Source organism: Micropterus dolomieu, linkage group LG19 (assembly GCF_021292245.1).
Source record: "Micropterus dolomieu isolate WLL.071019.BEF.003 ecotype Adirondacks linkage group LG19, ASM2129224v1, whole genome shotgun sequence".
Taxonomy (NCBI): domain Eukaryota; kingdom Metazoa; phylum Chordata; class Actinopteri; order Centrarchiformes; family Centrarchidae; genus Micropterus; species Micropterus dolomieu.
Genome location: NC_060168.1, coordinates 2,969,230 through 2,984,181, shown reverse-complemented (window position 1 = coordinate 2,984,181; position 14,952 = coordinate 2,969,230). Strand labels below are relative to the sequence as shown.

Here is a 14,952-nt window from a genome sequence, read left to right as displayed (position 1 = left end):
TTTAGCAAACCAGGAGTAAAACAAGTGATTATTTGGTCATATTAAAGGCAGTCGGACTCAACAGTGATCTTTACTGCTTACCAAGGAACCAGTGGTCCAGCTCTTTCCCATTTTAGATGTGTTGTTTGTGTTTCAGCTGATTCAAGCTCACACTGCTGCTCGTCTTTCTGCCACTCATTGAGCGTAACTGCGTTCTGTGACGTCATGTGCATACCCTCTATTTGATAAATTCCACCAAAACAAGACTAAACTTAAGATGTGTTGTTAATTTAAAGTTTTGGTTTGGTAAACTAAGATATATTTTTAATATTCCTTATGGTTGATAGCTGGCCACAGTCTCAATTATAACACATGTACAGTATCTCACAAAAGTGAGTACTCCCCTCACATTTTTGTAAATATTGGTGGTGTTGATGTTTTTATTTCTTTCTAGGAAAGAAAGCAAAATAAGCACATTTCCCTAATGTTGGAAACCTACAATAACACCAGAGGACTCTCCAAGGGAAGAAGAGCCAAATGCTGATTTTGAAAGTAACCTTCCCAACAACAATGGTGGTTGGTGTTTTAGTCTCTCTGTGCGTGTCCAAGTAGCTAGCGCCTCTAAAGCTTTTATCCAACTCCAAGAAGCTCAAGGACGGACACTGGAATGACATCCGCTCAGCATCAGCAAAAAGCAACGGCAGCACAGACAGAGGTAGATGAAGGAGCTTAGAGTTAAAAGCAAGGTAGCATGCAAAGAGAGATACAAGAAAATGAAAGTCACACAGAGAAGAGGAGAGCGGAGAACAAATAAATGGTAAACAGAGAAAGAGACAGAGCAGAGTATAGAGGGAGAAAGCGATGAAGGCCAAGGAGAGAAGACAGCCATTGTGTTTTGTGCTGTTTGCATTTTATTCAAATGTCTTCAAGTCTTTATTTAGCAAACAGTAAGAGAATGGTGGAGATTTTAACACAAAGCATGTTTTGAGTGGTTTATTCAAAATCTTGAGGATGTATTCTTTTAGCTCTAATTGATTAGGTCAAGTGAATAAAGCACCATTTTAAGTGTGTAAGATTTTAGTGTAGTTTCTCCCAGCGGCTGAAAAGTGCATAATGATATGGTCCCATTTCCCATGTTGTGTTTATGTGTGTTCATGTGCTCTTAAGTCGGAATGTGGAATCAACATGGACGCTACTACAAAGATGTGTTGGATCAGCATTATCAGAGCATATAAACAACACGTAGACTCTACATGGATTATAACCATATTTATGAATTACATGTTTGCAAAATATGTATGCGCGATATGTGATTTTGCACGAACCCACACTTTATCTCTCTATTTGCAATAACGATTTCAGTATGGAAGACCGATTCTGATTATGAATGAGTACTTCAGCGTAGTGACGAAACACGCTCTGTAGAGTCTTTTGTCCATTCAGGCTACTGTAGAAACATGGCGAATTTCATCTGAGGACCCGTGGCGTATATAGATAGAAATGTCTCATTCTAAGGTAATAAAAACATAACGGTTCATTATGTAAGGTCTTTATACACCACTGAAAACACAGTTATATTATATTGCATTTCTGTCAATAGATCCTCATAAATAGTACACATTTAAATGTATATGTGCAATAATATACGCTTCAAAATCAAAGTACAAATATCTGTCCTTATCCATGAGAAATGTACTGTATTTTGATACCACAATGCCATTGCAAAAAACAATGATGCAATGTAATTAATCTAAATATATATAAAAATTAAATACAATTTGGTAGTTATGAGGACAGATTATAAAAGGGGGAGTACAGTCAAGGAGGATATCCATAGACTCCGACTTTGATGACACTGCCTCTGCCCAGGCTCAAAAGATATCTGCGATGAACTTAGCCATATTTGACACTGTCCACTGGGATCCTCAACCTTTCTCCTGCTTCACTCCCAATTCCCTGCCTATCTGGAATGAGGTAGTAGTCAGGGGCCACAAGAAGAGTGGTCAGCAGGCAGTCTCACCACCTTCCCCCAGCCTGTCTAATCACAGGCCTTTGGCCTCTTCATGGCTTAATAATAATAATACTAGAGCTATAAGGAGAGCATGCAGAAGGGCAGAGCGGAGGTGGAGGTGGGAAAAATTGCAGATCTCATTCCAAAGTCTGAAAGATCTTTTGGATAAATACCAACTGGCTGTCAAAAATGCCAGGGCTCAATACTTCTCAAATATTATGAACATCATAATCCCAGGGTCCTTTTTAGTGTGTTGACCTCAACACTTCCACTCACACCTGTTGTTTAGAAGCATCTGATATTTTAATCATCTTTAGAGACAAAATACTTCAGAAACATCCGAGCTAGTATTACTCCATCTGTAAATAGACTGTCTCCTCTGAGAGCACAGCAGTCACTTTCCAGCACTTCATCACATTATCTCTTCTATGAAGACCTCCACCTGTTCTCTTGACATTATTCCAGCGAAAATCAACCACTGGCCCCAGCATTCATGCAATTATTAATATCTCCCTGGAAACAGGCCAACTTCTCCAATATTTCAAACGTGCAGTTATTCACTTTTAAAACAGACCAATCTCAAAACTCCCTTTTCTTTCTAAAATCCTTGAAAAAGTAGTTTTTAACCAACTGTTGTCCCACCTGGCTCAAAACTACATCTTTCAGAGCTCTTCAAAGCACTGAATCTGCATTAATGAGAATAAATAATGACCTCCTGCTGGCCGCCGACTCGGGTGACTGCTCCATCCTCTTGCTTCTTGATTTAACTGCAGCCTTTGAAACATTGAAGCTCATTCTACTCTCATTCACAGATTAAAACAATGCAGACAAACAAAATGCACCAGCAAGAGTTTTGACAAGGTCAAAAAGAGGGAGCACATTACTCCCCTTCTAGCCTCCCTACACTGGCTGCCTGTTAGCTACAGGATGGATTTTTAAATCCTGATCTTTGACTACAAAGTATTAAATGGTCGCGTCCCTGCTTACATTACAGAACTTCTGTCCCCATATCACGCTGTGAGAGAACTGAGATCATCTGATCCAAGACGTCTGTCTGTCCCTACATCAAGTAGTCTTGTTTTAAAGTAGGTTACAATCAATGCGAGCATTACGTTGCAGCTGTTTCAATGTAACGCATACTCACTTTTGAGTGTTCAGTTGTTCAAGAGGGTTCCCACCCAATTTTGTGCAACGCTGCTTAAGTGGGGTGTGTGAGTTTGTGTCGAAATTGTTCCTTTGCTTAGTCACTTAGTTACTGTTGCTAAGTCAGACAAACTGTCGGACCTGTTGGATTTATTACTGTGCTGCAACTGTCTATAACTGCACTCCCTGGAGAAATATCGTCTAATATTTGGAGAAAAAAAAGAAAGCAACTTCAGAAAGGAGGCAGAAAGGTTGGCATTATACATTTGAAAGTTGTATTCAGGCAGTCAAACTGACGTGAAACAAATAAAGACAGAAGCTAAAGCTACCGATCACAGAGGAAAAGTGAACCACTGCATCACCTGACGATTGAGACAAAGGACAACGATATTAAAGATCAACACTGTTCCTGTACAGCTGGGTAGGCCTCTGTTCACTATTACAGTCATTAAAAAGCAAAAACAGTAGGGCTTTATAACATTACATTCAGTACTTTTCTCTATTTATTTTAGGTTTGGAAAAGGGAATAAATCGTACTTCTCCTTTCAACCTCTCTGGGTAGCATTGTAATTAAGTGCCCCAGGAAGAGCGTTTGACCATGTCTTGGAAAAATACAGCACAAACAAGCTAGAAAACGATACCATTCCCATATGAGTTAGTGGAGCGCATCCATGAAAGTGTCGGACTGCAGTTGGAGCGAGTCCTATATTGTGATTGGCTGTGATTGGCCAGCTGCGTATACAGAGCGTCGCTTAAGAAGAGTAAGTTGAGAAGAAAATAATGTGTAGGTTAGATCACAGAGACACACAGTTTGAAAACCAGAGTGGGCAGATGCATCACGCTCCATTCGCTTGTTAAAAGCTTTATTGAACAGGCTGGTCACATACTGGAAAACCTGTGAAATAATGCCAGGACCCTCTCATCCTTATGAGACGAAGATGGCGATGAGTAGGAGGATAAAGGAGGACAAGCCAGGCAGGATTGCCAGCAATGGCTCGTTGCTGGCAATCCTTAAAGCCTCTTGTTTAAAGAAGAGAGAAACTTTGATTTTCTGGGGAGTGGCATTCTGAGTGGTGGACCGAGTCCCATGAGCACTAGAGAAAATAATAACATTCCTCCTGAAAGCATAGTTAAAGATGCACCACAGGGTCAGGTGCATGCTCAGAAAGAATGCAAGAATGAAGTGGGTGAAGAAACTGTATGTGGAATTCCATCCATCCTTCACTGTAGAAAGATCCTGAAGGACGAAGTTAAGCGAGGCAGGCTGTGTGGGCTACAGACATCAGAGGGCCAGAGGGGGTTTCAACTCCACAAACAGCTGCTCCGCTCTGGGCACAGCTCCCTCAAAGCACTGCCAGCCATCACACTTGTTTCCACTGAATAACCCCCATTTATTTTTGATCTGAAGGAACAAAGACAAAAGTATTTTCTCAAGGATCACATCCAGTTTGATTGATGTTGTTGCAATTTTTTAGTCCAAGTGGACTGAAGCATTGGCTCAACTGCAATTCAACCACGAGCTACAATAGAATCCTGCTGCAGAGCATTCATTCAGCCTCCATTACATTTTACCCACAGCACTCACACTGAGCATGTCCTGTAACACACAGCTATCATTTCTAAATTCTTGTAATAGCTACCAAGCGGTGCAAAAATGTGATTAAATATTACTCTTAAAATGTAAGAGTTCAAGGCTGTAATTGCCACTAATTTAGCCAGCGTTCATGTTCAGTGGAAAAGAGACGGCACTGAACATGAACACTGGCTAAATTAGTGGCAAGACATTATTTGCTCTTCTCTGGCAGTGAACACAACACACAGGCCAAGGGCCTGCAGATAACTGTGGTATATTCTGCTTCACTAGGTATTCAGACATGACCAACGGTGATGTTACCTTAACCACTATAACAGCACTATAAACAGGGCTACGACTGTGTACTGACACACAGTACCCACACAGTGACTGTCTGAAAGAGACAGAGATAAACATGCTTCTAGTGACTGTCAAACCTCTGACCTCTAAGATCCCAAAAGACATCACTCTCATAGTACATGCCCCCCCCCCCCCCCCCCCCCCCCCCCCCCCCCCCCCCTCACTCTAATCCCATCTGGTTGCAGGACACTTCAATGGGAAAGGGTTTCTAAATGTCACACCTCGCTAACAACACACTATGTATTGTTTGCCTAATGCACTTTGTGTAAACAAATGTCCCCTTTGGGGATCCATCTATTCCAGCAGAGAAACGTGGAGTGTGACAGCACAGTAGCTGGTTAGTTCTGATTACAGCAGCACTGTAGCCGTGCCATCTTAGCAGTTATGCTCATTTTCCCTCAGGTCCCCTCACACCGTGTACAGCATTGTAAAGTGTTCCTGAAACAGGTGTATCTGAAAAAGTCGTATTAGTCCTGAGAAAGTTTCACCAAAAAATTAAACAAAGGCATTAAAAATGATCTCATTTTTCTCATTTTGTCTTCATGTCACATGTTTTTCAGTGTCAGTTTTCTTTTCAGTGTGACGTGTTTTCACTTTCAACTCTCTGTCACCGTTATGCCGTCCTAAGAAGAAAACGTTACTCTTCCTGAACCAATGGCTTCAACAATTTCACCAGGAACTCTCAAACAAATCGGTTGTTTTCTCACAAAGAACCCGGCAGGGTTGAAGTTAACTGACGTTATGCTGGTCTACTGTTAGCTAATACGTAACAACTAGCTCTGCAAACAAACAGTGGCTGAGCACCTGAATATCTTCTAATACAACTGGAATACAACAGTTATTACACAATCTTATAATGTTCATGTTTTGGCCATAGTTACTGCTTTTATGTTCCCTTTTATTGGGAGTATTCTTCAAAACATTCTTTCACAAACTCTTCTTCTCTACTTCAGAAACGAAACTTATTGGCTAAGCCGACCTCACAAAAATGGAGGCCCACCAGACGGTCTCTGTTAACACAAAGAACCGCTGTTTTTGGACGATTACCTGCCCAGTATCGGGTATTGAGTCGTTCCAACTCACTAAGAAGAACTTCTCACAGTGCAGGATCTTCTACGATTGGTGACGCCATTTTCCAAGAGAACTGTTTGGTCAGTAGGCAGTGCGAAACATAACCTGCTCCAGAGCAGGTTAGGCGATCAAGTTACCATGGCGATGTCGATGACCCCGTTAAGAGCTGAACCACCATTGTAAAACTGAAAACTTAGGGTTAAACCTGAAGCTTAGGTTATGTTAGCATAGGAAGCATGTGTGGTATAGATAGATAGCGAGAGACTTTATTGTCACATATAAAATACAACAAAATGCAGTTTAGAGCAAACCATTGAACTTTAAACAGCTTGAAAGTCGCATCTATAAATAAATAAGGCATAAAAGGATTGCATAAAATAATAAAATGAAGCAATAAAAACATACATTAAAATGCATAAACGATATTAGCATTAAAACCTTACCGGTCCAGCAATTGGATAAAGTGCATTCAGTGTGTGTTAAGTACAGTTTGACATCACATCATCGACATTCAAAATTTCAGCAGCATGTCCACAGCTCTTGGGAAAAAGCTGTTCTTTAGGCGGTTCATCCTCGTCCTGATGACCTTGAGCCTGCCTGAAGGAAGTTTGCTAAACCTTGGTCTGAAGGGTCTCTATTGATGTGGGTCTGAGAAGACGGCTAGAGTGGATATTGTTCAGATGGGGAAGAGGGGCACTCACGATCCACTGAGCCGTCTTCACCACCCTCTGTAGATCCTTCCTTTCTTCTGCTGTGCAGCTTGAGTACCACACTGTGCAGCAGTATGTCAGGACTCTCTCAACTGTACATCGGTAGAAATGTTTCAGATGTTCGTGGGAGAGTTTTAAGCGTCTGAGTGTACGCAGGAAGAAAAGGTATTGGTGGGCCTTCTTCACCAAACATGCTGTGTTCACTTTCCAAGTGAGGTCCTCAGATAAGTGTACTCCAACGTTATAGCATCTATAGCATAGTATAGAGCGATAAAATGAAAAGCAGCCTGACAGCCATGTTTCCCTCCATTCCACACAGCCCTCGCCATCTTCACTGCCATTACCACTACACTCCCAGCCAGCTTTGAATCTACAACCCTGACTTCCATCCCATTACCATCCCCCTGTACTCAACGGTGCCAACAAATTATAATACCAAACGTGCAACTTGACCCCACCGCCAAAGAGCTAGGCTCACTGGTATGGCAGTCAGAGCATATAAGCTGTGAAGTGGAGGAAAAGGAAGAGGGACACCAAGCAGCTGACCAGCATTCCTGCAACATCAGGTCAAGCTCAGAGAGCCAGGAAAAGGTTTGAGCAGCATTGCCTTTATGGAAATACATGAAAACTGACTCTTCCCCCGAAATCTCTCGAGAAGGAGTTCAAGGTTTTGCGCGCAAGGGAGGTGCTTCAGTTCCGGGAATCATCTGACCCGAAAGTCTGCAGGCAGGGGTAGAGGTCAAGGCAGGCAGGAAGTGGAGAACAGAGGCTGCAGTGGAAGACGTAGAGTCAAGATTACGCCATGGAGTTCTTGTGGGAGCAGTCAATAAGTACGAAGGCCTAGTGAGCAACTGCCACAGAAAAGGCTGGAAGGCTTGGGATCTCATGGGAGAAGAGAAGGAGAGCCATCTTCAACAGCACAGAGGCTGCAGAGAAAGTCTCCAGGTGGCTCTTGATTAAGAGAGGGGATCCATGGGAGATGCTGAGGCTTGATCAACCGGTCAAGGGTGTACCCTATGACCTCAGGTAACATTACTGATGATGTGCCCTAGTTTTTGGATCAGAAGATATTTCTTTAAAAATGTTACTGAATATTCTTTGTTGTATCTTTGTTTTTTAAATCAACATTTAAATAAATATCACATGTGCCTGCAACTACAGTAAGTCCCATCAAATTATCATTTTATTACCTTCATTTTATACGTAGCAAGTTTTATTTTAAATATATACATATATACTGTATATATGTTTTGTAAGGACTAAAATGAATTATTGTATCTTGAGTTATCCACGTTGAGTCTATTGAGCAATAAATAAGCCGACCAATCAACAGCTAAACAACAGCTAAAAATAATGTCTTCATTCGGCCATATTTTTACCTTCAACCAGATTTTGGCAGACTTTTCAATGTTGTTAAAAAGACATTAAAAAGAGTGGCCCCCCTCAGCATGCACAACACACCAACTGTGACTCTCCATTTCAGCAGAGTGTGCAGTTGTGTTTAAACTCCCAGTCCTGACTTTCCATTCCATTTAACTTGATCAGTTCATTAAGAAAATGAAGCGTGGGGCCCTAATGAGGCCTTGTTAACGAGGGAGATCAAATTGTCTCCATGAGCTCAGTGTTTAATTAGGAAGGGAGAGAGGGCAAGCTGAGAAATGGGGAGAGGGAGCAGTGAAGTGTGTGAATCACACACAAACATGCAGATGGTTAGGATATTTTTAGATTAGTCATGTAACTTAAAAGTCAGATTTTACACAAGAAGCTGAAACTTGTAAAAATGTATGTTTTTAATGCCTAAATGTTCCATTTGACTACAGGTGGCTTTTTTCAGCCCAGTTAAAATGACAGTTAATGTGAATTACAGATGCACCTAGCTAGCTAGCTCCAAACACGGCCGCTCCACCGTCTGTTCCAAATATGGTCCGGGCACTTCCTGGTTGCAAAAACTCAACATGGCAGCACCCTATCGTCCAAACAAAACGGGTGACATCACGATGACTACGCGCACTTCTTTTATACAGTCTATGTGTACAACGCATCTTCCCCACAACTCACTGTCTCTGCCTGTCCACTGTTTCCACTCGGACAAATAGCATGCACTTACCTCAGAAGAGAGCTTGTGACCCGGTGGATTTCAGGTGGAAGAAAGGGAATCTGTGAACAGATGATAGCAAGGTGGATGAGAAAGAAAGCCACACGAATAATAATGGCTTTAGTGGAGCTTTTCTATTCACCGTGGCTCCATCTACAGCAGAACAGCTGCTCTAGAGTGACATCAATTCCGATCTGAGTGTCCAGACTCAAGTCGCATTTAAAAAGAGTCGATCTGTATCGGATTCTTTATAAAAAAAGACCAGATCTGTGTCACATATGAGCAAAAAAAATCGGGTTTGGGTCACTTTGGCCTGCAGTCTGAATGTAGCCCAAAACACCCTCCGCACACAAACTACACCCTCTATCTGGGCTACGACTGACCTCCAAAGAGGCGAAAGCTAGTCTGTGTGACTGTGATAGAAATGACAGCATTAACAGCAATCAAGACATCAGAGACGGACCTCGTAAACTAAACTGTAAAGTTTTTCAATGTTTTATGCAGCAAGGTACACATAAATACTGGATAAATAATGTTAGGCTAGATAACTCTTGAACTCTGTATGTGTGGTTCTTAAACTGAACTGACCTAGCCTATTTTTAATCAGACGTGGGCACTAATGAGTTACATTTACTCAACATGTGCTCAAGTAACTTTTTTGTGTAAATTGTATTTGTCAGAGTAGTTTTAATGCATCATACCTTTACTTTTAGCCTTCTAGTGCGTTGTTATCCTACCACAGTCACACATCCTTATGACTGTTCAGAGCAGAATAATGGCTACAGCATGGTAGTATGACTTTCAAATAGTGCTAGAAGCTAATGTTTGCATATGGAAATTTAGTTCACTGTGCAGCCAACACTGACGCTTTGACAGGCTTTCACACAGTATATCATACTTAAAAACTACTACTCCTGCTTTCTTCCATATTTTAAATATTCAAGCTAACTGTGTACAGGCAGTACTTACTTCTACTCCACTACATTTCAAAGGCTTTTACACCACTATGGTTATTTCCACAGCTTTAGTTGCTAGATCATAATACCAAACAATAATGACATGTTGAACTTCCACAGTGTTTGCTCTCTTACCGTGTAACTTTGGCAATACTCCGACTGCTCCGTGGACCAGTCCTCACCTGTTTCAGACAAGATCAGCACTCAAGTTTTGCTACAGCCCCTCACCGACAATGACACTCAGTGCATGCACAGTGGGAGGGCCCTTCACGACTGGATCATGATTACTGCCAGACAGCCAGCAGAAAAGACGTGCAGGATAAGATGACTCAGTGTGATAAGATTGCCTACTTTCTACTTTGAAGCAACACGGATGCTTTGCTCTACACTGGTATAGCCCTGGAAACATTTAACGTTCTTAATCCTGGCATGTCCTTCTCAATACTGGAAGGACATGCCAGTAATTCATTTACAAGAGGGGTGTCCAACTAATTTTCACCAAGGGCCACATAAGCATTACGGTGACCCTCAAAGGGCCAGATGCAGCTGTAAGACTGTACAAACGTAACTACTCCTTAACATATTGTTAAATAACTGTCTCTTTATTTGATTATGTATTCAAGTTAAGGACATTTATCAGATGTAAAAATATAGCCTTAGTAAGAAAATGTCTCTGTGTTATTATAAAATAAATAAATGAATTTATCAGATTTAAAACCCTCATTACTCCATCAATCAAAGATCAAACATTTCAAGTAAATAACAAAGACAAATATCATCAAACACAAGCTTTTACAGTAACTTTTCACTTTCCCACAGTCCAGAGGTGCAGAACCCTGGTAAAACAAATAACTGTGAGCTGCTAAAAATTTATCGCCCCCCCAAAACCGCCTGGAGGATTTTTATCAGAACTTCCTGAATTTTTATCTACTCTGGTTTTAAATTATGACAGAATTGTTCTTTGTGGCGATTTTAATATTCATGTTGATGACCCCAACAATGTTAATGCAACTGACTTTTTAAATATGGCCACTTCTTTTAACTTCAAACAACATGTCAAAGGGCAAACACATAACCGTGGTCATACACTGGACTTGGTTTTTACCCTGGGTGTCAGCATTTCCTCTGTGGAATTAGTGGACATGACCATATCTGACCACAGATGTATTGTTTTTAGCTGCGATTCGCCTGTTACTCATGCCGCCTCACCAAGCTCCGTGTGTTCTCGCATCTTTAATGAACAAAATGTTTCAAAGTTTTGCGCAGTCTTTCAGAGCCAAAGCCAACACCTGTCTGATTCCAACACCAACAATCTGGTCGATCACTTCAATCATATCTGCTTGTTGTCACTAAATGTTACTGCTCCTCTAAAGGTTAGGCCTACGTCTAAAGCTAGTAAGCAACCCTGGATAAATGACAGCATTCGCAGCCTAAAAAGGGAATGTAGGAAAGCAGAGCGCAGATGGAAAAAATCCAAGTCCATTACCTCAGTCTGAAGGATTTATTAATTAACTACAATAACATGGTTAAGGATGCGAGAACACACTATTTTTCTGAACTCATTACTACACATAAACACAATCCCAGGTTTCTGTTTAAGATTGTGGATCAGCTGGTAAACCCAACCCCTCCTTGTGCCTCAGCTGGAAGTAATGATGACTGTGAATTGTTTTTATCTTATTTTACCAATAAGGTGGTGTCAATCAGAGCCTCTATTACCCCCGCGGCCTCTTACTCAGAGGTTCCTCACCAGCAACAAGAGAGTTTTAACCAGTTTTATCCCATCGACTTGGCTGAGCTTTTAAAAATAGTATCACAAATGAGAGTGTCCTCCAGCCCACTTGATGTAATACCTACAAAGTTTTTACTGAAAGTAATGGATTCTGTTGATCTCTGTTTTTAACAGCTCCCTATCTACTGGTTGTGTCCCTGATTATTTTAAAACGGCTTGCGTGAACCCACTTTTAAAGAAACCTGGTTTAGATCCCTCCCTCCCACATAATTTTAGACCAATTTCAAAACTGCCTTTTATTGCAAAGATTCTAGAAAGAATTGTGTCCAAACAGCTGCTCACTGTACTGGAAAATAACAAAATATTTGAAAAGTTTCAGTCTGGTTTTAGGAAGTACCACAGCACTGAGACTGCCCTGCTTAAAGTCACCAATGACCTTTTAATGTCTGCTGATGAAGGTATGTGCTCAGTCCTTGTACGCCTGGACCTTAGCGCTGCTTTTGACACCATTGATCACAACATCATGTTAGACAGACTGAGGCACTGGGTGGGGATCTCTGGTACTGCTCTAGAATGGTTTTCATCCTACCTGTCAAATAGGAAGTTTTGAGTGTCTGTAAACAACTATGTCTCTTCGTTCTGTCCAGTTAAATATGGTGTGCCTCAGGGGTCGGTCTTAGGACCCATTTTGTTTTCCTTGCATCTGCTTCTCCTTGGACATATTATCCATAAACATGGTATTTCTTTTCATGTTTATGCTGATGACATTCAAATATACTTGCCTGTCAGATCCACAGATCCTGGAATCAGTTCACTTAACAACTGCCTTTGTGTAGTTAAAAAATGGATGTCAAATAATTTCCACCAGCTGAACTCAGACAAAACAGAAATCCTGGTCATTGGGTCCCAGCAGATAGCAAAACAAATACTGCCATCTGCTGGTTCCCTAGTAAATCACATTAAGCCTGTTGCAAAGAACCTTGGTGTCTGGTTTGATAGTAATTTAAATTTCGCACAGCAGCACACCACAAAGCTTGTTCAGCATGTTTTTATCAACTTAGAAATATAGCTAAAATTCAATCTATGTTAACTTTTAAGGACACCGAGACAATTTTACACGCCTTCATCTCATCACACCTGGATTATTCACTTGTTTAACCCAAAAATCTACTGATCAACTCCGGACTGTCGAGAACTCAGCTGCCAACCAGAACAAAGAAATATGACCACATTACTCCTATTTTAGCTTCATTACACTGGCTCCCAGTGTGTTTTAGAATTGACTTTAAAATTTTATTGATCACTTTTAAAGCTCTTCATGGCCTCTCGCCTTGTTATATTTCTGACCTTTGAGAACCTTGAGATCCTCGGGCAGAGGTCTGTTCTCTGTTCCAGAGTCTCGACTGAAAACTAAAGGGGACAGAGCGTTTGCTGTCAGGGCCCCAAGGCTCTGGAACAGCCTGCCCGAGGAAATCAGGTCGGCTGAGTCAGTGAACTCTTTTGAGTCCCTTCTTAAAACATACTTTTATAGGAGAGTCTCTCCTGATCTTATTTGACTTTATTTTATCCCTTTTATTTTATTCTATTTTACTTATTTTATATTTATCTTAAACGTGTATTTTGGTCTTTTCAATGTTTTCTTGCTTGTATTGTTGTCTTTTTTGGGTATTGTATTGTTGTCTTTGCACTTGTTGAAGCACTTTGTAACTTGTTTTTGAAAAGTGCTCTACAAATATAGATTATTTTATTATTATTATTGTGGCACAAAGTGGTATTTCCAGACACTTCAGACCATGGCTAGCTGGTTAGCATGCTAACTTCAGTAGATATCGCTGCAGCACAAAACACAGCTGTCTTTACGTTTTCACATCTATTAAGTTTTCACATCCTGTTGATAATGTTAGTTTTGTATGTTTTAAACTAAAATTCTGGCCATATCTTACATATTCTACTTCAGTACTTAACTAAAGGACAAATCATAATGTATGACTGTATTAATGTTTACCGCATCAGCAAGAGTCCATCTGATTAACAGACTAAGTCATTTATGAATAACTATTAATTAAGTGTGCCATCACCACCTAGCATAAATGAATACATTTATTCAATTCAATAATTCATGCATTAATTAACACACTGGGTCAAAGCCATGGATTCAACTTCCAGCTGTCTGCAACAGGGAGTTACCACTACACTGTCCCCGATGAACTGGTGCATCAATATATTACTTTACACTAACTAAATGCCTTGTTGTTCATGGGACAGGCGTATTCCTGGTGGAGGCTGGCGGTCAAGATTGAATGGCAGGATATTGAGAATATTCGGCCGTATATACACTGCTATTTCAGTATTAGTAAGTGCGAATAAATCATTCAGATTCTGGTGCTCTGATATTTGTGTGCAGCCCAACTTAACGAACCAAACCAATAACCACAACCAAATATGTAATTAATGAGCTAATAGTCATGTGCCTCACCAAGTCAAGTCATAAAATAATGAAGTCTTCGCAAATCATTAGCTATGATTCATTAAAACAGATGCTGATCATGATTTCACTTTTAAACAGTAGCCAGTAATAACAAAAATAGTCAGTCAGTACAGCCAACAATTCACACCATCATTGGAGCTTGAAAAAGTCTTTATTTAATGTTCTTTAATGTTGCGGTTTGTTAAAACGTTTCCAAACACATGCCTCACAAAAGAACAAAAAAACACATATATATATATATATATATATATATATATAAACACATATATATATATATATATATATATATATATATATATACACATATACACATTTGTACAGATCGTGGGAAAGTACATTTTCTTCTGTAATTTCATTCAAAATCAAGGCAAGTTTATTTGTATAGCACATTTCAACAACAAGGCAATTCAAAGTGCTTTACATTAAACATAAAAAACAGGATAAAACAGGACAGTAAAAGTTACAGTGCAGTGTATAATCAGGGTTAAAAGAGTTAAATGGAAAATAAAAACAGGCTGAGGGGTTGAGCAAATAACTGAGTTACAATTATTCTGAAAAGAGAATAAACAGAGAAGTACACTTAATCTACTCTCTCTAGCTAGTCTGTACTCGGGTCCAAAGCAATCTTCGGGTCCACTGAAACTCCAAAAACCCTCGGACACTACAGAGAAACCAGGACATGTCTGTCCGCAGGCCACTTTGATCAAGTTATACTCTGGACCCAACTGCGTGTTTACAAGTGGACAGAGGTTCCTGCAAATCACTCAGGCGTGAGATTTAAGACCACTTCCTTCACTCTGTTCAATCTCACTCTCATTATCTTTTCACTCAATT

General features: G+C 40.4%; 1 protein-coding gene across 2 annotated transcripts in view; it reads left to right on the top strand.

Moving 5' to 3' along the window:
- The window catches only part of setd7 (SET domain containing 7, histone lysine methyltransferase), a 519,573-nt gene that overhangs the window by 293,655 nt on the left and 210,966 nt on the right, over window positions 1-14,952 (top strand). The gene's annotated exons all lie outside the window — the stretch shown is intronic.